The 26395-nt window shown below is 45.3% G+C and overlaps 1 long non-coding RNA gene across 2 annotated transcripts; it reads left to right on the forward strand.

Moving 5' to 3' along the window:
* The first annotated feature begins 17379 nt into the window (after positions 1 to 17379).
* Positions 17380 to 24911, forward strand: LOC112587323. 2 transcript variants are annotated; one of them, XR_006542243.2, is made up of 4 exons: positions 17396 to 18433; positions 21015 to 21107; positions 21274 to 21455; positions 24664 to 24911. It is a non-coding gene; the product is annotated as an uncharacterized LOC112587323 (long non-coding RNA). The 2 variants fall into 2 exon arrangements; XR_006542242.2 differs by lacking the exon at positions 24664 to 24911 and having other exon boundaries at positions 17380 to 18433; positions 21274 to 22035.
* Positions 24912 to 26395: the final 1484 nt, after the last annotated feature.

Raw genomic sequence — 26395 nt, forward strand, 5'->3', positions numbered from 1 at the left:
ATTTGAGTCCCTGTTATATCTAAATGAGACTTCCTGGTGGCTCAGAGGGTAAAGCGTGTGTCTACAATGAGAGACACCTGGGATCGATCCCTGGGTTGGGAAGATTCCCTGGAGAAGGAAATGGCAACCCACTCCAGTACTCTTGCCTTGAAAATCCCATGGACAAAAGAACTTGGTGCAGGCTACACTATCCATGGGGTCACAATGAGTTGGGCACGACTGAGCGAATACCTGTCATTAACCCTAAGGCGCTTACAGACTAAGCTGGGAGCTAATATCACATACATATGAAAAGTTACCAAAACAGAGCGGACGCTTAAGACACGGTGCCTTACAAATGGAAATGAGTACCTAAGTGAGTTTGCATGGGGCGGAGATGTCAATGGCAACCCACCTCAGTACTCTTGCCTGGAAAATCCCATGGACAGAGGAGCCTGTCCCCATAGGCTACAGGCCATGGGGTCGCAAAGAGTCAGACATGACTGAGCTACTTCACTTTCATTTTTCACTTTCATGCATTGGAGAAGGAAATGGCAACCCACTCCAGTGTTCTTGCCTGGAGAATCCCAGGGACGGGGGAGCCTGGTGGGCTGCCGTCTATGGGGTCGCACAGAGTCGGACACGACTGAAGTGACTCAGCAGCAGCAGCAGCATGGGGGGCTGAGTTTGCTGTCTTGCTTGGGGCAGAGCAACAGAACTGAGGGAGGGCATACAGAAAAACTTTGAAAATGGGAAAGTATAGACTTACAGACTACAGTAGGAGTTTCCATAAAAAACAGGAGGTGCCCGACTGGGGTTGGCCTTGAGTATCAAGCTAGTGTGTTCCTGCTGCTGCTGCTGCTGCTGAGTCGCTTCAGTCGTGTCCGACTCTGTGCGACCCCAGAGACAGTAGCCCACCAGGCTCCCCCGTCCCTGGGATTCTCCAGGCAAGAACACTGGAGTGGGTTGCCATTTCCTTCTCCAGTGCACGAAAGTGAGAAGTGAAAGTGAAGTCGCTCAGTTGTGTCCGACTCTTAGCCACCCCATGAACTGCAGCCCACCAGGCTCCTCCATCCATGGGATTTTCCAGGCAAGAGTACTGGAGTGGGGTGCCATTGCCTTCTCCGAGTGTGTTCCTAGAGAAGAGCTTTGGGAATTGTTTTTAATACCAAAAAAAAAAAAAAAAAAAAAGAAACCAATAAAATGACTGTGGATTCCTTCAGTGAGGCATATTTATATCTCTTAGCATAAATATAGCATTTGTAAAATAAAAGGCACTACTCCCATCTAATGTTAACTGTGCCACCTTTTAAACCACTAAGATCCTTCAAGATGTAATACTAACACTGAGTTTAAACCTCTGCTGGGGTTAAATGTTAGCCGGTGGTATTAGGTTTCTACTCATTTGACCCTAAAGGAAACTTTAGAGGTAAAACCATTCCCAGCCAAGATGCAGACCGTTGTGCTATGAAATCCAATCTTCATTCCATATTTTGACAGACACTAACTAAAAAACAATTGTCTGTTAATTACAGGGTTATGGGAGTGAATTAAATACCCGTCATATTTTGATCACCTTTCCGACCTTCAAGATTTTATGACTGCAAAACGATTTCCGTAGTGTCCCTGGACTGGGTTCATGTGTTGTTCTTTAGGATCTGGTTCCTTTGGGATGAATCGGTGGTTAAATTTTTTTGACATATTGAACGGATACTGTGTAACCCCTAATCTCTGCATTAAGTTTTAAATAGCTCGTGTGAGTGAACATTTTAGGAGCATGGGACTTGTGCCTACTCACATCCTAGCCGTTTAGTCAAATGCCATTATCCTTTACTGAAATTCAACTGATGGTAGACTAAATGTTCTGTTTTTCCAGAGTTTCTCTCTTCCGTATTGTATTTTCTTCTTTTTTTTTTTTAACTTTACAATATTGTATTGGTTTTTGCCATATATCAACGTGAATCCACCACAGGTGTACACGTGTTCTCAGTCCTGAACCCCCTCCCACCTCCCTCCCCATACCATCCCTCTGGGTCATCCCAGTGCACCAGCCCCAAGCATTCTGTATCCTGAATCGAACCTGGACTGGCGATTTGTTTCTTATATGATATTATACATGTTTCAATGCCATTCTCCCAAATCACCCCCCACCCAACAGAGTCCACGTATTGTATCTTCTAAGCTCCCAGTGGGACCAGGGAGACAGAGGGCTGATGTTTACTGAATCCCTAGGGAGTGCCAAGCACTTCAGTTACTACCTCGCTGAGTCCATAGCGGCTCTGAACTGAGTCTTACCCCCACTTCATAGCGAAGAACCAGCAGCTCAGAGAGTTAACAAAACGACATGACTCATCACACAACTAGGGGACAATTCTGGGGACAATGTTCAAACCAGACTTTCCAAGTCTCAAGTGACTTCCTCCAGCACCCTGCTGCCCCCTCTTACAACTTAAATTTGGGTGCCCTGAGAAGTGTGTCTATTCATGGCTAAAATGCTGTCGTCTTCTAACTCTGCCTGTCTTTCTTCAGTATTCTAACCAGTAGTGATACTGAAGCTTTTCAAACGTCAAGCTCTTCCGTCTAATTGAAATGCTGCTGGTGTCACATAGAGAAAGGAATGCTGGGCTGGGTATAAAAAGGCTTTCTCAGTTGTAGCCGAAGGAGCTGTGTGGCACTGAAGGAGATGCTCAGTCCCTGAGAGTTGCATTGAGTGATCTTGGAAGTCTTTAGAAGTTCTGAAATCCTGTGACTCTGTATAAGGCGTTTTCATCCACATCCACAAGTACTTTGTTGTAATTTAATTTCTGTGCCTAGGATAACCCCGTGTACAGATGGGTAGTCTCGCAATAGCAATAAAAAATGTATTTTAAAATCATAGCTGTCCAATTTTGTACTCCTCGTTGAAATAAAATTATATGTATGGATTTTTGTTTCCCTTAAACAATACAATGCATTTGACTGAAAGCCTTATTTTTATAATTTCCAAAGGGTTAAAACCAAATCTTCTCCTTTTTAAAAATCGTATTACAACTTAATAAAAGCAGAACATTAAAAACTTGTATCTAGCGTTCCTAGTGGAAAACTTATACTAGGAGAACATAAAAATTCCTAGAGGGTAGACTTCAAGGCCTATTGCTCTTTCTGCTTTTTAAATGCTTTACAAGTAATCTCCTTTCAATAATTATTTGTTTGAATAAAACAAACAAACAAAAAGAAACACAGACATATTTGAGCTCCAGAGAAGGCAAGCAGCTGTTAATCTCCTCACACCCCAGAATAATTACCTAAGTAAACAGTAGCATCTGAAAATCCTTGCCCTTGGTGACCGAGGAAACAGAAGTACAGGGAGGGGCCACAGTGTCTGCCACTGTGGGAAGAGCTTTTGCAACGTGATGCAATGGTTCCTAGAGTGTGAGATGGTCTCAGTCTGCAAGAAACAGACTGCTTGGGACAATGTGCCCATAGCATCCACAATCCCCTGAATCTGTGGTACCTCTTGATTTAATATTGAAGGACTTGTATAGCAATGATATTTTATCAGAGGCACTTTAACTTTATTTAGATGTAAAATTAAAAGCAATTATTCACAAAAAATTTTAATACACTAAAAAAAAAAAAGCAATTATTGGCAACACTGATATTCAATACCCATTAGAGCGTAGTTACTGCTTTGAGCTCTTAGCCACACGACCGAGCCCTTCTCCCAGAACCCCCAAGAATCCCCTGATCCTGACACCTGGCACCCTGCTTCCACCTGGTCAGCAGGCTCTGAGCTCATCTGCACACCTGCCATACCAGTTGTTAAAAACATTTTCAATATTATCTCTCTTTGTGTCAGCTTATTTGGTTGTTTGCTTCACATCTTCATGTCCATTAAGCTTGAGTTTGCTAGTTTCTACTAACTGCACCTAAAATGGATAGTTTTTTTGTCTAAAATATGCATAAGTTCTTTGAGCACATATCCAAAATTAGATTTCTAGAAATCATATTTACTGGGTTACAATGAAATACCAAAGTCTTCAGTCTTATTTTCTACTTTTCACCAAATACTGCTTGCAGAAACAGGTTTCCAGAGCTGAAAAATGATGACTCATTCTCTTTATGGTGAACTCTTTATACTTCCCACCAAAGAAGTAAGGCTACCTGGCTTTCTCCCCAGTCCTATAGGGCCATTCACATACCCTGGCTAAACTGTCCAAAGTCAGGCTGAGGATGACAGCATTTACTGTTTCCTAAACACTCTATTCAAATCCACGTGTAAAACTGTGTCTCAGCTCCCTTTTATAGATCTTCAAGGGCCACCAACTTGATTAACTGGCATTAATTACAATGACATTTTCTTCATATCCATTGGCAGGAGGCATCATTTCTAGGTGGAAATAAAACATAGCGTAGTGAAATGAGTAACACGTTTTGTCCCCAAAGTTCTAAAACCAATGCCCTGTATTTCTAGCTGCGTCTGGAATGAAGTGGGAGCAGGAAGTTGCCGGCCGGCTCGGTGGCACACAGTGGGCGGGGCTACCGTCATCTCCCCATCCAGGTAACGCTATCAGGAAAGCAGAGAGAATATAAGGAGGGAATCGAGAACACGAAACTGTTAAATTGTGAAATGAGGAAAGGGAAGAAAGACTCGGGTTCACGGGGTTCAGAGGCACTCTCATAAGCTGTCCCCATCAGCAGCACTCGCATAAGCTGTCCCATCAGCGGACAGCGGTAATCCACCACCCACCCTGGGGACCAGCCTCCTCTCCAGCTGCCTGGCTGCTGGTGAGTGGAGGCCCCAGGCCCTTCCCTGCACCAGGCTCCTTGACCTCCAGGACCGATGGCCGGACTTGACTTTCCCCTCCCCCGCAACTGACCAGGTCTCTGCATTTCAGCCTGTGTAAGGCCTGATTCCAGGAAGGCATGCTTTCACTTAATCACCAGGGCCTGGCCACTCAGCTGGAGCTTCAGAGCGGACACCAAGCAGAATGGGAGGAGATGGCCATCTCCCTGTCTGGGCTGCGAGCTCTGGGCCTGGTGGGGGTATAGAGGCCTTTCATCTCTAGACTCAAGACGATGCCAGTGGTGGCCTGAGAAATACTTCCTTCTGCACAGTGAACATATGAAATCACAATACCTTGCCTGGCCACGGAGTGACCTGCCAAGCCACGGGAACGCTCTTCTCACGGATGATTTGGAGGAATTCTTTCACCCCCATGCAGTGCAACACGCCCCAGAACATTCAGCCTGAAGTTTGCCAGCCCTTAGAGGAGGCAGCTGAGGACAGGCGTCTAGACCAGGAGCCGAGGACGTCCTGGCACTTACCAGCGACTACGTCAGCTGCCTCAGACTCTCTTCTCCCCTGTAAAAGCGGACCATGGAACCCAAGGAGGTTGTCAGGATTCTGTGAAGGACTGAAGGGCCTAGCAGAGTCCCAAGAGCACAGGAAGCTGTCAATAAACAGCACCACCTTAAAACCTGAGCAGAGTAAAGTCTAGATTTAGCTCTTATTTATCCATGCACAAGTGTCTCGGAATGTGTGTCAGTATCTCCATGCATGTTGAAACTGTATCTTCAAAGCTCAAAAGTCGTCAGTCACCAGTTTCCTGTCACTTCCCATTGCACAAAAACGTTTCCTGTTCCCAGGACTGCTGACACTAGGGAGCAAAAGGACAAATAACCTGATGCAAAGGAGCCTTGATCCCCGGCTGCCTGGGTTGTCAGCTGTAAGCCAGGAGATCCAGAGCTGGCCCGGGGCCTCCATGCTCTCCCAGACCTGGTAGAAACAGCTCTGCAGCAGTGGGGCAGATGGGGTAGAGGAGGCGCTGTCCCCTCCCACCCTGTCTCCAGGTCCCCCCCCTCAGGCTGGAGTTAAGAGGAGGGACCTGGGAAGATCCTGCCTTCTGGCCAGAAAGTGCAGGAGTTCCCACGGTACCTGCAGCAACCTCCATTCCGCTGACAGTTGAGGGCCGGCCCAGGGCTTAAAATGTGAGGTCTGGGCAACTGTTGGGATGCACGGGGCCAGGTCAGGGGCTTTCTCTGGTGCCCAGCATGGGTGGCTCAAACCAGCAGGCACAGCTGAGTGAAGGAGTAGGGGCGTCTGCCCCACCCTCCCGCTAAGCAAAACCATGCTTCCTTATGTCCCAGCAGACATCGCTAAGCAAAGCAATGAATACCACCCTCATTATTTAAATCAGACATTAAGGGGGAAAAAAAATAGTTCATGTTTTGAGGAACTTAAAATCGCCAAGTAGGGTGGGAGGAGGCAAACACTCACAGGTGGCCACTGCAAGCCAGTCTATTCGATCACACTTGAAGCAACTGGAAGACCGTGGCAGCACTGGGTTCCCGGAGGTGAACTTGACCTCTGCAAGTGAACCTCCAGGAGCCTCAGCGTCAGCCAGACTAGATCTCTGAGACCAGGATGTCCACTGCCCTGAGATCTGTAGGGCTTCCCTGGTGGCTCAGAGAGTAAAGAAGCTGCCTGCAATGCAGGAGGCCTGGGTTCGATCCCTGGGTCGGGAAGATCCCCTGGAGAAGGGCATGGCAACCAGCTCCAGTATTCTTGCCTGGAGAATCCCATGGATCGGTCACCTTCACTCAGCCCCAGGCTGTGTATATAGCCTCCAAGCAGTTTACCAGTGGAGCGAACACTTTCTCTTAAGAGGTTTTCAGGGTAGCCTAATGTAGCCAAATGGTTTCCAGCGCATCATTTCAGAGTGAAGGCCAGGACACATGAATCAAGGTGGCTGAAAAAAGAATCTTTCAGATAGACGATGTTATAATTGTGAGTCTGGCTTCACCGTGAATCTCATGCCCCTTGTGATACTAATGCTGAATAAAATTTACATTTGCATCATCATGTTTTCTTATTACCAGGAGGGCCAGAGTTATCATCAATAGATTCCTAGAGGGTGTGAGTCAGTCTGAACTATAACTGGATCCCTGACGTTATAAGGGCTTGATAAGAATTTTCCTCTGGATATCTAGTTTTATAAAACTGGCTTATTGTAACTAGTATACAACAATTATGCACTAAGCGAGGGTCAAGCTATAGACCACAGCAAAAAACTTAAGTCTCCTATTTTCAGACCAGACTTTCCCAAGGCAAAATCTCGACCACATCACTGAGCTGTCCTGCAGATGACACAGATCTGGGTTCAGGGCTCTCAGCCCTCTCTCCGGTGGGCCCCCTGCCCCATTCAGTCTCAAGTTCAATATCTTGCCTTTCTGCCTGTGCCTTCTCTTGTTTTCTCTGTCATCTTGGTCAGAGGGTCACTTCCTATCACCCCAGCCACCTGTCCACACGGTCTCAGAGGTGCCATGAGTTACTTTAATTGTGAAACTTGTTGGTACGATGTCATAGAATCTTCTATTCGTGACTTAAGTTATGCATGTTGGCACCCTGTTGTGTGCATCCCATAACTGTGTTCTCGGTGTCTATCATTGCATTTTCTAGATGGGAAACTCTGCTGGGTTTCCAACAAATATAGCTTTTTTTAAAAAAAAAAAAAAATCCTTAATGGAAGATTTGTCACTGTCATTGATCCTTCATTTGAACCGTCTTCAGGAGTCTCAACTTTGCACAGCATTCATTAACGACGTCATTCTATAAAGGCAGGAAAGGGCACTTGCATGAGAAAGAAAAGAAACCGAGGAAACAACTTCCAAAAGGCAAATCTGCCAGGAAATGAGCTGAACAGCAGTTTTATTTTTCAAGTTCTAAACACAAAACTACCAGTCCTTGCCTGCTAGCTCAGTCTTCAGCCCATCCGACTCTCAACCCCAGAGTGCCCCAGTGGCTGTGGTCTTCCCATAGACCTTCAAGTTCAAGTTGGTTGGAAGTGGCTCAGAGGGCTTTAAGATTCTGTACTGTTACTGAAAATGTTGGTGAGATCTACACTGTTGAGGAAAAGGTCCTGGTTAACGATAGCTACATATTAGAAAGCATTTCTGAAAAGATAAAAATAAAAGGGTCCTCAGACCTGTCATTTCTTATTGGAATCTAGTTATTAAATTGGTGATCAACCTCATAAGACTAAAAAAGAAAAATGCTGTCATTCACTATATGTTCTCCCTCCTAAGCGTCCAAAGGAAGATCTTCATGCTAATTAAACCTCATGGTTGGTTTTGCCTGGGCCTCATCTGCATAGCAGCCAGAAGCATCCAGGGTCCAGCAGTTCCTATGGAACAGTGCCTCCCGTCCCCACCTCTGCAAACAGAACAGAACTTCCCACTTTGTGACGCTAAGCCTCAGGTGATTTCAGCTGTCCCGTGTCTCTGATCCCCAAATCCTTTCAAAGGAGATTTGCAAAGCTTGTGTCTTTCCCTCCTAATTTACTGTCAACTGCACTTGTAATAAAGAGGTAAGTGCATGCTCTGGCTCCTGCCTGATACCGACATGAAATCCGCCGTGATACAGATGCGTCCTGGATCTGAGAGGTGAGTCCTAGAAGTGGCCGAAGAGCACCAGCCCCCACCCCCCCACCCCATCCCCTGTGTCCCCAGCCGCCCTTCAGCCCCACCTGTCCCCCTGTCTCCTCCCCTGGAATCGAGGCCGCTCACTTCCCCTGTTCAGCTCCTCCCTGCTCCTCCACCAGCTCCAGCCGTCCTCCCAGGGGCCCGCAGAGCACAGCACAGCCCTCAACCTCCCCTTGGGCTCGCGGCCTCCAAAACAAACAAATTAGGAAAAGCCCGAAGGAGTCTTCATTACAGAAAGGTCATCGTAAAACTTACAAACAGGGGAAAATTACAAGGTTGGGAGAGACTCTCAGGAAAGTCCACCAGGAGTTCAGAGCCTGACCTCATTTACATTTCAATGAAGACCTGGGTCAACCATTTCCAAGACTTCCAGAATGTGCTTGTTAATCTCTCCCAGAGGGGCAGTCCCCGGGACACCTTCTCATTTTGGGGGTGCTGCCCTAGCGCCTGGGGAGTCCAAGCCCACTCTCTGACCCCCGCCATCTCCTGTCTTCCTTCCCCTCCAAGTCTTCTCTCTTGAGCTTGAAGCTGCCGGTTCTGACTTCCAGTCTGCCACCGGGGTCCCTAATGGAGCCCCTCTTGGTGGAGGCCATGGGGATCTAGCCTTACCGCACCACCCCCCACACACACACAAACCCCAGACTACCCGCTGGACCCTCTTCACTGACCTTGCACTTGCTTCCCTGCTTCTCTGGGGCATCTCCATGACCCAAGCTAGCCCAGCAGGGTGATGCTGTGATGACAACCTCCAGCTCTGCTGTGATGCCGGGCAGACCCCATGAGCTCAGCGATGCTCAGTCTCCTCGGCTGCAAAAGGAGGACCCTGACAATACCCCCTTCAGAGTGTTAGGACTTCCCTGGTGGCCCAGACGGTAAAGTGTCTGCTTACAACGTGGGAGACCCGGGTTTGATCCCTGGGTCAGGAAGATCCTCTGGAGAAGGAAATGGCACCCCACTCCAGTACTTTTGCCTGGAAAATCCCATGGACGGAGGAGTGTGGTCCATGGGGTCACAAAGAGTCGGACAGGACTGAGTGACTTCACTTTCACTTTTCAGAGTATTACCGCGCAGATAAAGGGAGACAATGATGATGGAGCCCTCAGCCATGCTGGGAAGAAAGCGTCTCTCAATACGTCTTGGCTATTAGAATTATTGTCAACATCCAGTTACCACTATTAGGGCACGTTTCTCTGTTTCATGCATTGATACGACGCATCGTCGCTGAGACAAAGTGAGTCATTGTCTCTGCATTCAAGAAATTTACATGGGGGCAAAAGGGAGGAGTAAACAGTTACAAAGCAATGGGCTTTTGGTGGGATCATGATTGAAGTCCTTCAGGATGTGGAGCAGGGAGCGACTAACTCAGCCTGAGGCCCAGGACAGGGGAAGGGTACGCAGATCCTGGTGGGAAGGTGGTCCCTTGGAAAGCTGACCTGTGCAGGCAGCCTTAACGGTTCATCCCGCCCTGGTGTGAACTTGGCTGGTTCAACAAGTGCTCTGATTTAACGAAGGGATCCAGGCCCCCACAGCGGTCCTGTGGACTCAGTAGGAAAGAGCCTTCTGGAGCCTCATGACTTGCACTGTTTCCCTGCACAACTTTTACAAACATCACCCGTGTCGTTAACCTGTTTGTATCAAATCCTGGTTCCAACAGTTTCTTGTTTTGCGACCTTGGGCAAGTCACTAACTAGCCTCCCTTGTGCCTCTGCTTCTTCGTCTCAGGCTGATGAGGGAGAAGGTGTGAGTTAATACATGCAAAGCCCCTGAAAGGACCCCTGGCACAGAGTAAGAACTAAGTAGCTGCCTGGTTTAGGTCACTACACGTGTCTGTGGTCTGCAGCTCATGTGCAGGACAGTGGTGACTGATGAGGCGGAGATCAGTAGCGGTTCATCAAAATGATTTCCTCTTCTTCCTGGGCACACAGCTCATCTACACTTCCCACCGCTCTTGAAGTTACATGTGGCCATATGACTGAGTTCTCGTCTCTAGAATATGAGCTGAGGGGTGTCCTCCACCATCGTCTGTCCCTCTGGGACCTGTGGATGGACACTTGAAGGTATGCGTCCCAAAAGCACTGCCTGGAGAAGGGCCATTTCAACAGACCTTTTCACCTGCACAATTCTGTTACCTAGAAAGGAGACATTTTTATTGTAGTTAAATTAATGTCCATTTGGCTAGCATCCCAGCTCGTCCTTACCAATACAGCTCACGAATACTGAGCTCAATGAAGGATCGATTTTGTAGTGAACTATTGGAGCGATAGCTGTCTACTCAGCATATTTCCTCTCCCCATCTCCACCTTTCCGTGAAGATCCCCTCCTAGAGTGGGAAATGTATGTGATTTTGGTATGGTTTAAAACCTCTGCCACCCTCAGCAGGGCACACAGGACTCCCCATCCTTCCCACAGAACCACCAGACCCAAGGCAGGCTAATCAATCATCACCACCATGCCCACCGAAACGTCAGGAAAACAGGACTTCTTGGTGGTTGTGGGTGAGGATAGTTTAGGGAAGTAGTGGCCACGGTGATAACTGCTACATGGAGAGAGCTCATCAAAAAAAAATGCCCACACGGAGAGTGCGCCAGTATGGCAGAACGCTTCCTTACACTCTTTGAGCTCCCGCCTTTGTTATTGTCTGACTCCTGTTTCCCAGTCACCTTGATCAGTGAGCCTTTTTGTTTAAGCTAATTAGAAGCTGTTTTTGGGGGGTTTTCCCCCCATTAAATAATAGTAATGACTGCAAGTTCCCAATTTACCAGCATTACCCCTTCCCCTGGTTCCCTGAGTCCTCTGACTCTGCAGGTTCTCTCCAACCACCCCCACCCACATTGGCCTCGAAAATCCTCTTGATAATCCTATCTTCACGTTATATAAAACATTAAAACTCCTTAAATAATTAGTGATAGTAACAAGCATGACTTCCACTAAGGAAAGAAGAATATTAGTCACTTTCATGTGATCTCAACTGATCATACTCATTCTTAGGGAGACTGTCTCTAGGTTCTACAGAAACAAGATGCCATTAAAACAAACTCAATCGGACTGCCCAGATTTTTTTTTTTTTTAATTAAGTTTAGTTGGTTGACAATTTTCTGTTAGTTTCAGGTGTACAGAAAAGTGATTCAGTTTATATATACATATATACACACACAAAGACTATGTATGTGTGTTCTTTTTCAGTTCTTTTCCATTATAGGTTATTACAAGATGTATTTTTTTAATTGCACCGAACTTATATTAAAAATTTCTTAAAATAAGTGGTGAATTTGGAGGTTGGGTTTGCAAATTTCCTGCATAATATGTTACCTTGTAACGGAATTTGACCAATAACACCTAAATATGTTTTTCATTTAAAGAAACATATTTGCAACCCCAGAGATTTGCAAAATGGGAAATAACATAAATTAATTGAATTTTTTACAGCTGGTTATCTTCCTGGCCTTCACTTCAGTTTTCAGTCAAGTGTAGTATGCCCCCGATATTTGGTGGAGTAATTCTATAAAATATAAAATCCAGTTTTTTGCCTCAAATAATATCGGGTAGTACAAGGTTTTGTCTTTTATTTTGAAATTTTTACTTACACCAGTTTCTTAGAAAAATAAATGGAGCGTTTTCAAAAGCTGCTAACTTTTCACTATCATTTTCTTTCATTCTGGTGAAAACTAGACAGGCCATTTGGCATCCAACTTTTCTTTCCTCATATTCCTTCCCAGGCTTTGAGTTCATTGGCTCAGGGAAATCACACTTAAGGGAAAAGACTTTTCCAGCTTTATGTCACTTCTTTATCTTCCATTCTTCCGTGCTTTGCACACCCAAGTCCCTTCCAAATCGAGTGCCAGTTCTAACTCTATATGGGGACTTTAGGGACAGAGTTTAAGGGGAAAAAAAAAATGCTGTTCATGTTGGGGGAGGGGAGAGTCTGGAGTTGTTTAATGTGTACAGAACTTCTGTTTGGGGTGATGAAAAGTTCCAGAAATAGACAGCGGTGGCGGTTACACAACGTTGTGACTGTGGTCAATGCCATTGGATTGTACACATTAAAAAAAAAGGTTACAACGGTAAGCTTCACGTATATTTTGCCACGCAGAAAAATCTTGTCCATACTTCTCGCCGCGTGTATTTGCATACATCACTAAATAGAGAGGCATCGTTCCATGTATAGCAGCGACGACGAAGAATGAAGAAATCAAATATGAAGTGTCCAGCAATTTCGTGGCTTAGAAAACTACAGGACAGAACAAAGCGCACACACCCTGCGCCAGCTGTCTTTGGAAACCGCTCTGTTTGCTCATGCGCAGAAAAAAGCCAAGCCTCGCCAGGGTATCGACACGAACAAGATGAATGACCCCCTGGAGACCAGAGGGTTTGTATTCGAGTTTCCATCACCTTTTCATCCTTTTGTCCCTCTTCTTGATTCACATGCAGATTAACCCAGACCAACTCCTCGCTAAAGAGGCTTTTTCACTCTCGTTTGGAAGGTAGAAGGAGCATCTAAATATTTATGAGGCTTTTTTCTCCCGGGTTTATGATGCGCTCTTGTTGGACGTTGAGGAATTACGTTAATGAATGCGTGCCTGCACACACCGACACAGAAACCAGGCAAAGGGGGAAAAAAACACACACAGCGCTTTGTCGGCGCTCACCAAACAGTTCCCATGAAAAGGAAGAAAAGGGGGGGTGGCGGGAGGAAGAGAGATTTAAAATCTGTTGCCAGGAGAGAAATAGATTGTACAGCTCAACACAAAAGCAGGAACAAAGTTTCATCTTGGCTTTCAGGAGTTGCAAATGTAACTGGGGTGTCAAGTCGGTACAAATGTGAAATAAAACATGATTGAAAAATGAGGGCGGGCTGCCCGGCTATTCCCCCGATGAAGAAAATTAAGGACAACGTTTCCATATTGGAAATAAATCTTTTATTGGAAAACAAAGAACTGGCCAACATTTTCTTTTAGGCAGTGCTCTGTACATATTCCTTCAGTACAAACGATTTGAGTATGAATGCATAAGAAGGTTTTCGGGGTTTATATTGCATTGACCATATAGAATCTTTTTTTTTTTCCCAGTGCCCAGTAGATAATGTTTTCATTAGACTAGCTAAATTCTACTTTAAAGTGAATTCACCCTAAATGTGATTGCATGAAATTACATCTAGTTATGGCTTAGACTCTTAAGTCATGTTTAATTATAGGGAATCCTTATGATATTTTAATAGATAGAATAATGTGTGGGCACACTGGAGCTGAAATGCAGATGTATTAATGGCCTTAATACCACACTGCCAGGAACAGTCATCTTTCCAACCTTTAATCATCTTCTGTTCTGTCCTCCTGTGAACACAGAATGCCAGGGCAGAGGGTCAAGGCCCTGCTCGCACCAACTGCTGGCTCTGTAACCATCTTGAGTGTTTGCTTCAGGTGTTAGGTTTAAAAGTGTACTTTTTTTTTTTTCTTTTGTAAAAAACATTAGCCCTCATCTGGTATTTATTTGTAAGTCATAATATATAAAAAGAGTAAGGTCGTGTTTGTTATCTTTGAAACTTCTTGATGAATTTGAGACGTACGGACCTGGCTCTCGTCAGTTATCTTCAGAGGGTGTAAAGAAGGCTGAGAAATCTTGTCTCGGGCCTTCACAGCCTCGATGCAGCTCCAGGGGAGGGGACAGAGAGCCCAGTGTGAGTCTCCAACTTCCCTTTTCACACAGAGAAGACTCCCCTACACACTGGAGTGATAGTATCAGATTACAGTATCAGACAGTAACAGATTACTTGATTCTTAGTTATTGGAAGTCCGAATAATAATTGACCATGGTCTATTTATGTAACTATTCTTATGATCTAAGCATTACATATGCTTAGCTTAGCTCACAACCAGGGTGTTTTTAAAATCAGTTTCATCATTAAAAATGAAGACAAAAACTGTTCAGAGAAATTGTTAACAATCTTTCATCTCATGCAAAGACAGGGAATTGTATCAGCTTAGCATTATTTCATAGTCACTTATTTCTTGTCTGAAGGCATAGGCACCTGACTATATCTAAGTTTAAAGGAACTGTATCTAGGTTTTAAAGAAAAATTTAATGAAAGTGTCACAAAAGTGTTTCAAATTGCCCCTGAGGGGAGGGGGAAATACATTGCTTAGAAAGTATTTCAGAAGGGCATTTTGTATAAAACTCAGGAAAGCAGTATGAATATTCAGGAAATGTTTCAAAATGATTGTTGCGTGGCTTTGATCAAAAAAATTAAACACACAGAAATTTCATTAATTTATGCATAAATAGATACAGAATCATTACCCCTCTTGGTGGTATGTGGCTCAAGCCCACTAAGGCCCATCCTTCAAGCTGCTGAAAGCTCTGAGGAGACCCAGCAAGGAGGCCTCGTGTAATGAGCCACCCACAGTCACCACCCGGTTGAGACTGAGATTAGCATCTGAGTCACACCTTGACCAAAAACAGACCACTGACTGTCTGTGCAGCCACCACAGAAGGCCATGGTCTGCCTGCAGTCAGTTCAGGCTCTCCAAGTCAGAGCTCCCTTGACTACAAATACACTCCTCACAAGTCTACTTTATTTCTTAAAATTCCTATCTGTTATCAGTTCAGTTCAGTAGCTCAGTCAGGTCTGACTCTTTGTGACCCCATGGACTACAGCACACCAGGCCTCCCTGTCCATCACCAACTCCCGAAGCTTCTTCAAACTCATGTCCATTGAGTCGGTGATGCCATCCAGCCATCTCATCCTCTGTCGTCCCCTTCTCCTCCTGCCTTCAATCTTTCCAAGCATCAGGGGCTTTTCCAATCAGTTAGTTCCTCCCAGCAGGTGGCCAAAGTATTGGAGCTTCAGCTTCAACATCAGTCCTTCCAATGAATATTCAGGACTGATTTCCTTTAAGATTGACTGGTTTGATCTCCTTGCAGTCGAAAGGACTCTCCAGATTCTTCTCCAACACCACAGTTCAAAAACATCAATTCTTTGGTGTTCAGCTTTCTTTATAGTCCAACTCTCACATCCATACATGACTACTGGAAAAACCATAGCCTTGACGAGACAGACCTTTGTTGGCAAAGTAATGTCTCTGGTTTTTAATATGCTGTCTAGGTTGGTCATAGCTTTTCTTCTAAGGAGGAATCTTCTTTGAATTTCATGGCTGCAGTCACCATCTGCTGTGATTTTGGAGCCCAAAGAAATGAGGTCTGTCACTGTTTCCACTGTTTCCCCATCTATTTGCCATGAAGTGATGAGACCGGATACCATGATCTTAGTTTTCTGAATATTGAGTTTTAAGCCAGCTTTTTCATTGTCCTCTTTCACTTTCATCAAGAGGCTCTTTAATTCTTCTTCACTTTCTGTCATAAGGGTGGTGTCATCTGCGTATCTGAGGTTATTGATATTTCTCCTGGCAATCTTGATTCCAGCTTGTGCTTCATCCAGCCCAGCATTTCTCATGATGTACTTTGCATATAAGTTAAATAAGGAGGGTGACAATATACAGCCTTGATGTACTCCTTTCCCGATTTGGAATCAGTCTATTGTTCCATGTCCAGTTCTAACTGTTGCTTCTTGACCTGCATACAGATTTCTCAGGAGGCAGGTCAGGTGGTCTGGTATTCCCATCTCTCGAAGAATTTTCCACAGTTTGTTGTGATCCACACAGTCAAAGGCTTTGGCATAGTCAATAAAGCAGAAGTAGATAGTTTTCTGGAACTCTCTTTCTTTTTTCTTCTTCTTTTTTTTTTAATAGCCTATTGGTTATAGCCTTTAAAAAACATATATGTATCCTGGGAGAATGCCATCAGTTGTTAAGACCTGACTGAAATTATTGTATTGGATTCACCTCAGTGCAGAGGGGGGAAAAGCTGTATTTTAAAACACAGAATACACTAAGGGAGGAAATTCAGGCCCTTGCAACAGTGTCCTGTAGAAGAATGCACAAGAATACACTAGAATGTTCTAGAACAGGGTTTCATGTGAAATGGAATACATTTTTTTTTTTTGTATCTGGTGGTGGCAGAGAGACTAACACATAAAGGAAACATCTAACAGCATAGAGGACAAGGGGAAGTAGATGGTTTTCTGGAACTCTCTTGCTTTTTTTTTTTTTTTATAGCCGGTTGGTTATAACCTTTAAAAGACAAACCCTGTACAGTATGGAAGAGTGTCCAAGAAAAGGACAAGTATTTTTTGCCCATAAAATTGAAAAATACATCTTAATGATATAAGCCACTGTTAACAAAGCAAGGAAAAAGGCTTTCTCAAATGCTAACGATAATACTGTTAATTGATAGAAGATTTCTATTATGTCTTTCAATAATAATAGATAATCAGTTCAGTTCAGTCGCTCAGTCGTGTCTGACTCTTTGCGACCCCATGAATCGCAGCACGCCAGGCTTCCCTGTCCATCACCAACTCCCGGAATTCACTCAAACTCATGTCCATCGAGTCAGTGATGCCATCCAGTCATCTCATCCTCTGTCTTCCCCTTCTCCTCTTGCCCCCAATCCCTCCCAGCTTCAGAGTCTTTTCCAATGAGTCAACTCTTCGCATGAGGTGGCCAAAGTCCTGGAGTTTCAGCTTTAGCATCATTCCTTCCAAAGAAATCCCAGGGCTGATCTCCTTCAGAATGGACTGGTTGGATCTCCTTGCAGTCTAAGGGACTCTCAAGAGTCTTCTGCAACACCACAGTTCAAAAGCATCAATCCTTCGGCGCTCAGCCTTCTTCACAGTCCAACTCTCACATCCATACATGACCACTGGAAAAACCATAGCCTTGACTAGACGAACCTTTGTTGGCAAACTAATGTCTCTGCTTTTGAATATGCTTCTAGGTTGGTCATAACTTTCCTTCCAAAGAGTAAGCGTCTTTTAATTTCATGGCTGCAGTCACCATCTGCAGTGATTTTGGAGCCCAGAAAAATAAAGTCTGACACTGTTTCCACTGTTTCCCCATCTATTTCCCATGAAGTGATGAGACCAGATATGGAATTTTGCTTGCCTTTGGGCCATAATTTCTGGGAATTTATTTTGTGTAAATAATCATACATGTGCAAAGATACAGCAATATTATTTCTAATGTGGAAGATTTAGAACAGGGGTCCCCAACCTCTGAGATCTAATGCTTGATGATCTGAGATGGAGCTGATGTAATAATAAAATAAATAAAATGCATAATAGATGTGATGCACTTGAATCATCTCAGAACCATCCTTCCTGCTCCAGTGCATGGAAAAATTGTCTTCCACAAAACCAGTCCCTGAGGATGAAAAGGTTAAGGACTGCTGATTTAGAAGAAAGAATTTTTATTTTGTTGTTATTTTATTCTTGCCGAGCTATATTTCTATGATAATTAGAAAATATTTATTAATTATGGAATAAGAAATCAGCAAAAAAATCTGATAAGAAAAATAGTTTGTCCCTGGTTAGGTAGCTTCTTTGGTGTCTATCAATTGAGGATCCCTTCCAAGTACGTCATGTAAACTACTCCAGGGTCACAGAAATGCTCAGGTCCAAGGATGGGTGGAAAACCTGTGTGCAAATCATCCTGAGACAAAACCTCTCCTGGCATCAGAGCAAAGCACGCAAAAGGTCAGAGAAGTGGTCATGTGTGGAGAAATATAGGCAAAATTTGAAGTTTTTGATTAATTCAAATATATATGCATATATGTTTGGAAAACAGTTTATAATTTTTAATTTTTTTTTTAAAAACACAACTAAATAACACATTAAATACAGGCAGCTCTTGGCATTTCATCCTCGCAAAACCTTGGAGCCCGCCTCCTTCATCAAACGTCTGTTTCTCTCCAGTTCAGCTTCATTACCACGGAGTTTCATGCAAATAGACAAGCATTGCAGAACATCATCTTTTCTCAAACCAGAACTGATCTGAATCTGTATTAAAACAGCAGGAATAAATGAAAACATCTCTATGAAGTCTTAACTCAGAACTGAAATATTAGAAGCGACAGTCTCGCATCCAGTCTCACATTTCACCAGGTTTGTGGGTTTTGTTTCACAAATATTTGATCCTCGAAACCTTCACCGACTCAAAGTTTAAAAACACAGCCTGTCTCAGAATGTTTACACACAGTTTGCACACGTGATGTGAACTGGCAGCCCGGCCCACTGTTTTCATGGAAGCGCTGGGAGTGTCAGCTGTTACATATCACGATGTTTTTTTCAACCTAAAACTGTTACTGCCCTACACGGAGGCACACGCTTCACAGCTGAGCCTGAATCCAGACTGAATTCAAAGTGTTCTGGCTAAATGCCAAATTCAAAACTTCCTTGACCTGTCTCTTCCTCCACACTCTGACAGTGTGTACATGGATCAACTCGTCTGAAAATAGCTGGTTGCGTAAACGGGGGGAAACCATCCAAAAAATATTTGCACAGCGAAATAATCATTTTATTTTGTCATATAGACAGACAACCAGTCAATTCGGTTAAAAAAAAAAAAGTCAACATTTTCTTTTTAACATTTGATGAGTTGACTTACTCCGTTGGGTGGTTTGTTTATACTGCTTAGTCATCTACATAGTTGCATCTTAGATCTGAATGTTCATAACCTAAGGAGGAATTTTGGTGGATTAATGTCTGAAGTTATGATCAAATTACCATATTCCAGATTTGAACATATGGTTAAATGCAGCTAATGTGCTGTGTGCTAAGTCACTTCAGTTGTGTCCGACTCTTTGTGACCCTATGGACCCTAGCCCCCAAGGCCCCTCTGTCCATGGGATACTGCAGGCAAGAATACTGGAGTGGGTGGCCATGCCCTCCTCCAGGGGATCTTCCTGACACAGGGATCAAACCCCCGCCTCTTCCACTGTCTGCACTGGCAGGCGGGTTGTCGACCACCAATGCCATACTGAGTAGCAAATGCTCCAGGTGAGACAGGCCCATAGTGTTTGTCATGTACAGGGGCTGACAGCGCCCTGGGCTTCCGTGTTCCCTTCCCTGACCCCTGCAAGGACAGCGATCCTACCGCTGACTATTTTTTGTGTTAGATTTCCTGAAACAACAAAAAAATAGAACTTAAAAACCAGTGATGCCCTCGAGCCTTTTACTTGTCTCACCCCTGTACGGTGACGCACAAAGATGTGAAAACCAAAGCAATCAAGTTTGGAGCTTACCTACCTTGGCTACTTTGCCTTCCAGGATTGTTTACGTCTTTAGGAGTGGCTGTGATTTGGCCTTGTTATGGCCTGTCTTCTACCATTTTCATGTCCACCACCAGTTTTTCCAGTGAATAACCTAATGTCTGTTCTTGGGTCTTCTTGATTGTTAAACCAGTTGATATATAGAGAATATGAGGAATAAGACTTACGTAATCCTCAACTTTAAGCAGAATTCACCTACAAAATCATTCAGTCTTCCTAAACTATGTGAATTGAATTTGTTTGCATAAATCTAATTCCACCAAAGTCTTCTAAACTGTGAACTAATTACATGATCTAATTTTGGAACTTTTCCAAAGTTAATCCCCGAATTAGTTATCTTTTGCTTTTCTCTTATGTGTCATCTTGCTTTTTCACATTTCATTAGGTATCAAAACCGAAAGAGACACAGTAGAAGCTGTTTATGTGCTATCAGTTCTCAAGATAATGGAATATATTTTATCACAGTTAGATCTGCAGAAGTTAGATGGTTTCTAAACTAATGTTTTGGCAGAAAATAAAAGTACAAATAATTATAAACAGCAATATTTTAAAATATTAAGATATTTTTTAATATTTTAAAAAATATTCTTAGAACAGTTATTTGGCTGAATTCAGTTTTCATTTTTGATTGACTGGAACCTCGGTGTGCATTCACGTCTATGTGTGTCTCGATGAATGTGTGGACATGCAGTGAGTTGTGCTTGGAGAGACCACTGGATGTTAGATCAGAAGGCACGGGTCCAAGCCCTGTCCCATCACTTGCTGATTGTCCGACAGGAGAAAAATTGCCTGTTGTCTCTGAATCTCAGTTTTCTCACCTAAAATTAAGGCTAACAAGGCTTGTGAAACCTGGGCTTCCCAGGTGGCTCAGGGGTAAAGAATCTGCCTGCAATGCAGGAGACCCGGCTTCGATCCCTGGGTCAGGAAGGTCCTCTGGAGAAGGGAATGGCTACCCACTCCAATATTCTTGCCTGGAGAATCCCATGGACAGAGGAGCCTGGTGGGCTACAGTCCATGGGGATCACAAAGAGTCAGACACGACTGAGTGACTAACACACTAATGCTTGTCCAAGTCCAACCCATTTCAAGGGCTTGTTATAGAAATCAAAGGAGATGGTGTGCGTGAAACTTTATTAATTACATATATAGGCTCCTAATAACGTATACTGGGGAATGACATAATTATACCAACACCTCAGTGTAAGATTTGGGATAACTTCACTGAGTCTTGTTCCTTCAGATATGAGAGTGAATTATAACAAATGTGTGCTGTGTAACACTGCAGACAGATAGGTTAGTTACGACTCCTTTGGTTTTTTAAGAAACATAAACTCAACTGGAAATAGTTGAAGGATAAAAAAATTTTACTGACAGTCTCAAATAACACAGACTCCTCTGTCCATGGAATTATCTAGGCAAGAATATGCAAGTGGGTTGCCATTTCCTCCTCCAGGAGATCTTCGTGCCCAGGGATTGAACACGCGTCTCCCGTGTCTCCTGCATTGAAGGTGGGTTTTTTGGTTTTTTGTTTTTTTTTTTTACTTGCTGAGCCATCGGGGAAATCCCAGATGAAAAGAAGCAGTCGAGCCTCACAGACCCCTGGAGCCAGAAATCGGAATGCTAACAAGACTTCCTCTCTTCTTTTCTCACTGAATACTGTCTTTCTTTCCTCAGACAGACTTCCTGCATGCGGTTGGACACACCGCTACCAGCAACTCCTGCGTCCCCTATCTCACAATTTTGCTACGAGAAGAAAAGAAGAAGATAAAAAAGCCACTTGACTAAAATTGCCCACCTCCTCGCCCCCAACCTGACGCCAGTTGGAAAGTCCCAGGGAAAGCCTCCCCTGGACTCAGGTGGGGTGAGGGGCCCCGGGTGGGGACGCGCCCTCTGTCATCCAGTCCCCACAGGAAGCAGCAGGCTGCAGTGAGAGAGAAGCAGTCTCCCCTAAGAAGAGAGGGGGGGTCCCCAGAAATGAGGAGGGGTCAGAGGCAGTCAGAGCGATACATGCTCACACCGAAGCAAAGGGGGTCATTGTTCTTCTTGCTTCACTCCCTGGCAAGCGGGACCCTAGGCTAAGGGGGAAGCTTGTGGTCAAACCCACATGTGGCCGACACGGGGAACACAGTCCAGAACAGGTTGAAAGGCGCCTCCGAGTTAAAGTGCTCAGCAATAAAAGGTAAACCAAGTTATTCTGGTGCCTGTAACCTAAACCATTCCAGTTTATAGTCTTAACGAAAGTACTACAGGACCAAGGATCAAAACCAGACTGTATTTTGTTAGGAAACGGCACTATTTCAGAGTTTTGTTTTGTTTTGTTTCCCCACCAAGTTTTATTCATCTGCTGTTAAATCATGCGTATGATTTACTTGGGGCTATGACTGAAATTTTTTCAATTAGAAAAATGTGAATTACAGATACGTTATTTACAACGCATATGTAGTCAACTGTGTTTTAGAGAATCACCTGAGAAAACAGCAGCAGGATAAAACCACACAAAGATAGGTTCTTTAACATCACACTGGTTTAAATGATCCTCCTGTTCCTATTTGGGTCAATAGTCTAACTCTATTGGTAGAGCTTTTCCGTTCCTGAGCGGGTTTTCTCTGGTGACTCTTGTCTGCCATGGGAACTGTTCTGACTGGCAGTCGCCCGTTGCATGGGGTTTATTTCTGGCCCCGTGATGGGGAACTTCCATCCCATATTCAGTTACTTGGTGTGTCAGCTGGACCCAGCTTCTCTGTGTTGGTGCCGTGGGTACTGTCCACCTGGGCGGGACGTCTGTTTATTCCCCACCGCCTGTCCTGGGCTGTGTCCACCATGTCCTTGAAGATTGGAGCAAACGTCACGCTCCAGGGTGGACCGCTGTTCCCTCGACCCTCTCTCTTTAGGCATCAGGATGATGTTGATGGCATGCATGTCTGACTCTTTGCAACCCCAACGACTGTAGCCCACCAGGCTCGTCAGTCCATGGGATTCTCCAGGCAAGAATACTGGAGCAGGTTGCCATTTCCTCCTCCAGGGGATCTTCCCAACCCCAGGGGGTTGAACCCACATCTCTTACATCTCCCGCATTGGCAGGTGGAGCCTTTACCCCCTGGGAATCCCCTCTCTTTAGGCGTGTGGCCCTATTTTGGGTGAAGTGTGACCTGAGCTTATCCGTAGGCACTTCTCAGGCAGAGCGTTACGCATCTTCTCAAGTCACTACGTGTGCAGATTTTGTCTCCGCAAAGGTGAGACTTGAGTGAGTGTCAGGCTCACAGAAGTGCAACCTGAAAAAAAAAAAAGCATTTTTTTGGCGTTATCATCCTCAAAGTAGGAATTCAGCGTGGCCGACTTCATCCCTCTGCTCCATCCCGACTGGGCGCCTCGCCCGCCCAGGAGCTGGGGGTGGGACGTGCACTGCTCTGCGTGGGCCTTTGTCCCTCTCAGCCGAGACGGGATGGAGCACCTCCTGCCCATGGTCGCAGTGGGAGAGCCAGAGGGCAGCGCTGAAAATAATATTGCAGGGTGAGGGCCAAGGTCACGGCTGGCGAGTGTGTCCAAACCATGTCATAAATTAAAGTAGGTGTTGGAAATCCGGGGCTGCATTAATGGAGCCAGAACAAGCAGTGCAGAGCCACAGAGCCGCCAGGAGGAGAGGGAGGGAGGGAGGCAATGGGCCCCCCAGATGTGGTAAGTCAGGGTCTGCTTGCTCACTTACTGGGGTGGGGGGGGGGGGGCTCCATGTGTCCCCAGGGACCCCCAAGTTAATTCTGGCCTCTGATATGCAGCTCTTCACAGGTGAGCCGGAAATTCCCCTCTCCCGTTGTTTTTCTAATCCCAAACGAGCCGTGACACACGCAGAGTCAATTTCAGGTTTATTCATGTTGTTGTTTAGTCATTAAGTCATGTCCTACTCTCTGCGACCCCGTGAACCGTAGCCCACCAGGCCCCTCTGTCCTTGGGGATTCTCCAGGCAAGCATACCCGGAATGGGTTGTGTTTCCTCCTCCAGGGGATCTTCTCGACCCAGGGATCGAACCCGCGTCTCCTGCTTCGGCAGGCGGGTTCTTTCCCACTGCACCAGCTGTTACCTTTATCCAAATAGGAATCAGCCCCCATCGTCGTGAAGCCCCCTGCAGAGTGCCTTTGTGCAGAGGCGAGCTGGCAGCAAGGAAGCCCACACTGTGCCTTATGGATGAGGCTGCGATTGCCCGCTCACTCATGCCCTCCATGCCCGTGCAGAGGGGAGGGGAGACGCTGCTTTGTGACAGTTTCCATGCTTTATCTCACCATCCATACACTTCCTCTGCTTCCCTCCGCTTCCCGTGCGACGTTTCCATACATGCCCAACTGCCCCACGATCCTAAAGGAAGTAGGAGCACATTATGATGGTCTAAATCAGAGTCCAAGCAGCAGGGCCAGGCTTTCTGTTACACGTTCAATCACATCCTAAAAACCAACTGCAGGCCTTAAAAAAAGAAAGCTTCTCAACCCCCAAGAATAACCTAATTGCTTCTACGTTGCATTGAGTTATAACTACATACCCTTCTCATGCAAAGGCAAAACTATGTTGGTCCCTGTTACTTAGACATTAAATTGCTTAGTTCCTTGGGGCCACAGGACAGTTAGGGAGTTTGGGAAGGTCATGTACATACTACTATATTTAAAATAGGTAAGCAACAAGGACCTATTGTACAGCACAGGGAACTCTGCTCAATGTTATGTGGCAGCCTGGATGGGAGGGGAGTTTGGATACAAGGATATGGATGGCAGGGTCCCTTTGCAGTTCACCTGGAGCTATCGCAAATAAAATAACATCATAAATTAAAAGTTTAGAAAAAATAAAATTGCTTAATATTTTTCAGAAACATTTCTGACCAAACAACAACAAAAAAAACCAACAATAGAGCTATCCAGAGGTTCACAGGCATTAGCAATTCCGGTCGTTTGGTGATTGAATTATTCCTGGTCTGTTATTCTGCTTTGAAATGCTGATGCCTTCCCTTCTCTCTCTCTCTCTCTCTCTCTCTCTCTCTCTCTCTCTCTCTGCTGTTTCTCCCTCCTTTCCTCTCACTGCCAGAGGGGAAGGAAGGAGGGGGGAGCCCACCTCCCTCACCGCCTGAACTGAGTAATTGGACAGAGACCCACTTGGCGGCAGGAAATGGAACCGATCCAGGTGACCCATGAATAATCCCGAGTCGACTGTAACTTTCATTCTCGGGGTTTCCTGATGGGAATATAACAAAGTTCTGGACTCTGGAGGACAAGAAAACAAGAAAAAGCCCTTTTTATTAAAAAAAAAAAAAAAAAAGACTTCTTTATTCACAACCTCACTGCCCATGGAGTGAAATTGATCACTTTTGTAAAACATTTCATTTTCTGACAGGGAAGTTCAAACCTGGCTGAGGGTTATAGCCCTTTCTTTGTGTCCAAGGATTTCCATGTGCGATTTCTCATAATGTTAATTATCTTTCTATCAAAATTTGAGTGTGTCACAAAACATTCTTGAAAGCACAGGATTCTTTTCTATCCAGTGGCTGTAAGAGGAGTCACTCTGACACATGCCTTCTTTTAGATGATAACTGGCACTCTCTGGACAAAATAACCACGATGAGGGAAAAGCCACTCCCCTCCCAGGCTTGTCGCCTGGGGGAGAGATTCTGAGGTGATGGAGAGGTAACAACACCACAGCACCCAACGCAGGGGAGGCCGACGGTCCCTTGGCCGCCGGCCACCCTGGCTTTCAGGGCTGTGGGGCCACCATCGCCATGGACACCCCAGTGCTCGCAGCGTGGTTCAAAGGCCGTGTGGTGTTGAACGGACACCCATCTCAGGGCCCAGAGCTGAGGAAACCACAGAAACCTGTAGGAAGGATAATAGCAGCGCTCCTTTAGGCGCAGGGCCTTGGGGCTGCGTCTCTCGTGCTTATAAGAGGGTCTACACAAAGCTGGTTTGCAATGAAAATTTGTTACAGGAAAAGTACCTGTTTCCTGTCTCTAGGACAGCTCTGTGGCATAGAACTTTCTGTTGGGTAGAAATGTTCTTTATCTGTATTGTCCTGGTGGCGACCACCTGTGGCTCCTGAGCCCTCGAAATGTGGCCAGTGTAGCTGAAGGGCTTCCCAGATGGTGCTAGCGGTATAGAACTCGCTTACCCGTGCAGGAGACACGCGAGCGCCTTGTCCAATCCCGGGGTCGGGAAGATCCCAGGGAGAAAGATGTGGCAACCCACTCCAGTATTCTTGACCGGAAAATCCCATGGATGGAGGAGCCTGGTGGGCTAAGTTGATGGCGTTGCAAAGAGCTGGACACACATGTTAGGAAATTTTAGTACCACAGATGCACTGTTTACCTGACCACGTGCTCTATGCATGTCTGTGCTTTTATGTAAAACCAGTGTAATTTCTTGCTTCCCAAGAACCAATTTTCATCACCTTGTAGGGGGAAGGGGTAATATCACCTTGGTTGAGAATGTTCTAGAATGGACTAACTCTTCTTGGCAACAAAGAGGGGTGAAGTCAAAAAGGCATGCACCGGCTCCAGTCAGGTTTTAGTTTTAGTCCCAGCTCTGCCTCTTGGGCAAATTGCGTACTGAGTCGCTTCAGTCACGTCTGACTCTTTGCCACCCCACGGACTGTAACCCGTCTGGCTCCTCTGTCCATGGGATTCTCCAGGCAAGAATACTGGAGTGGGCTGCCATTTCCTCCTCCAGGGGAACATCCCAACCCAGGGATCAAACCCGAATCTCCTGCATTGGCTGGGTGGGTTCCTTACCACTAGCGCCACCTGGGAGGCTTCATCTCTAAGCGTCTG

The sequence above is a fragment of the Bubalus bubalis genome, chromosome 10, assembly GCF_019923935.1.
Source record: "Bubalus bubalis isolate 160015118507 breed Murrah chromosome 10, NDDB_SH_1, whole genome shotgun sequence".
Taxonomy (NCBI): Eukaryota; Metazoa; Chordata; class Mammalia; order Artiodactyla; family Bovidae; genus Bubalus; species Bubalus bubalis.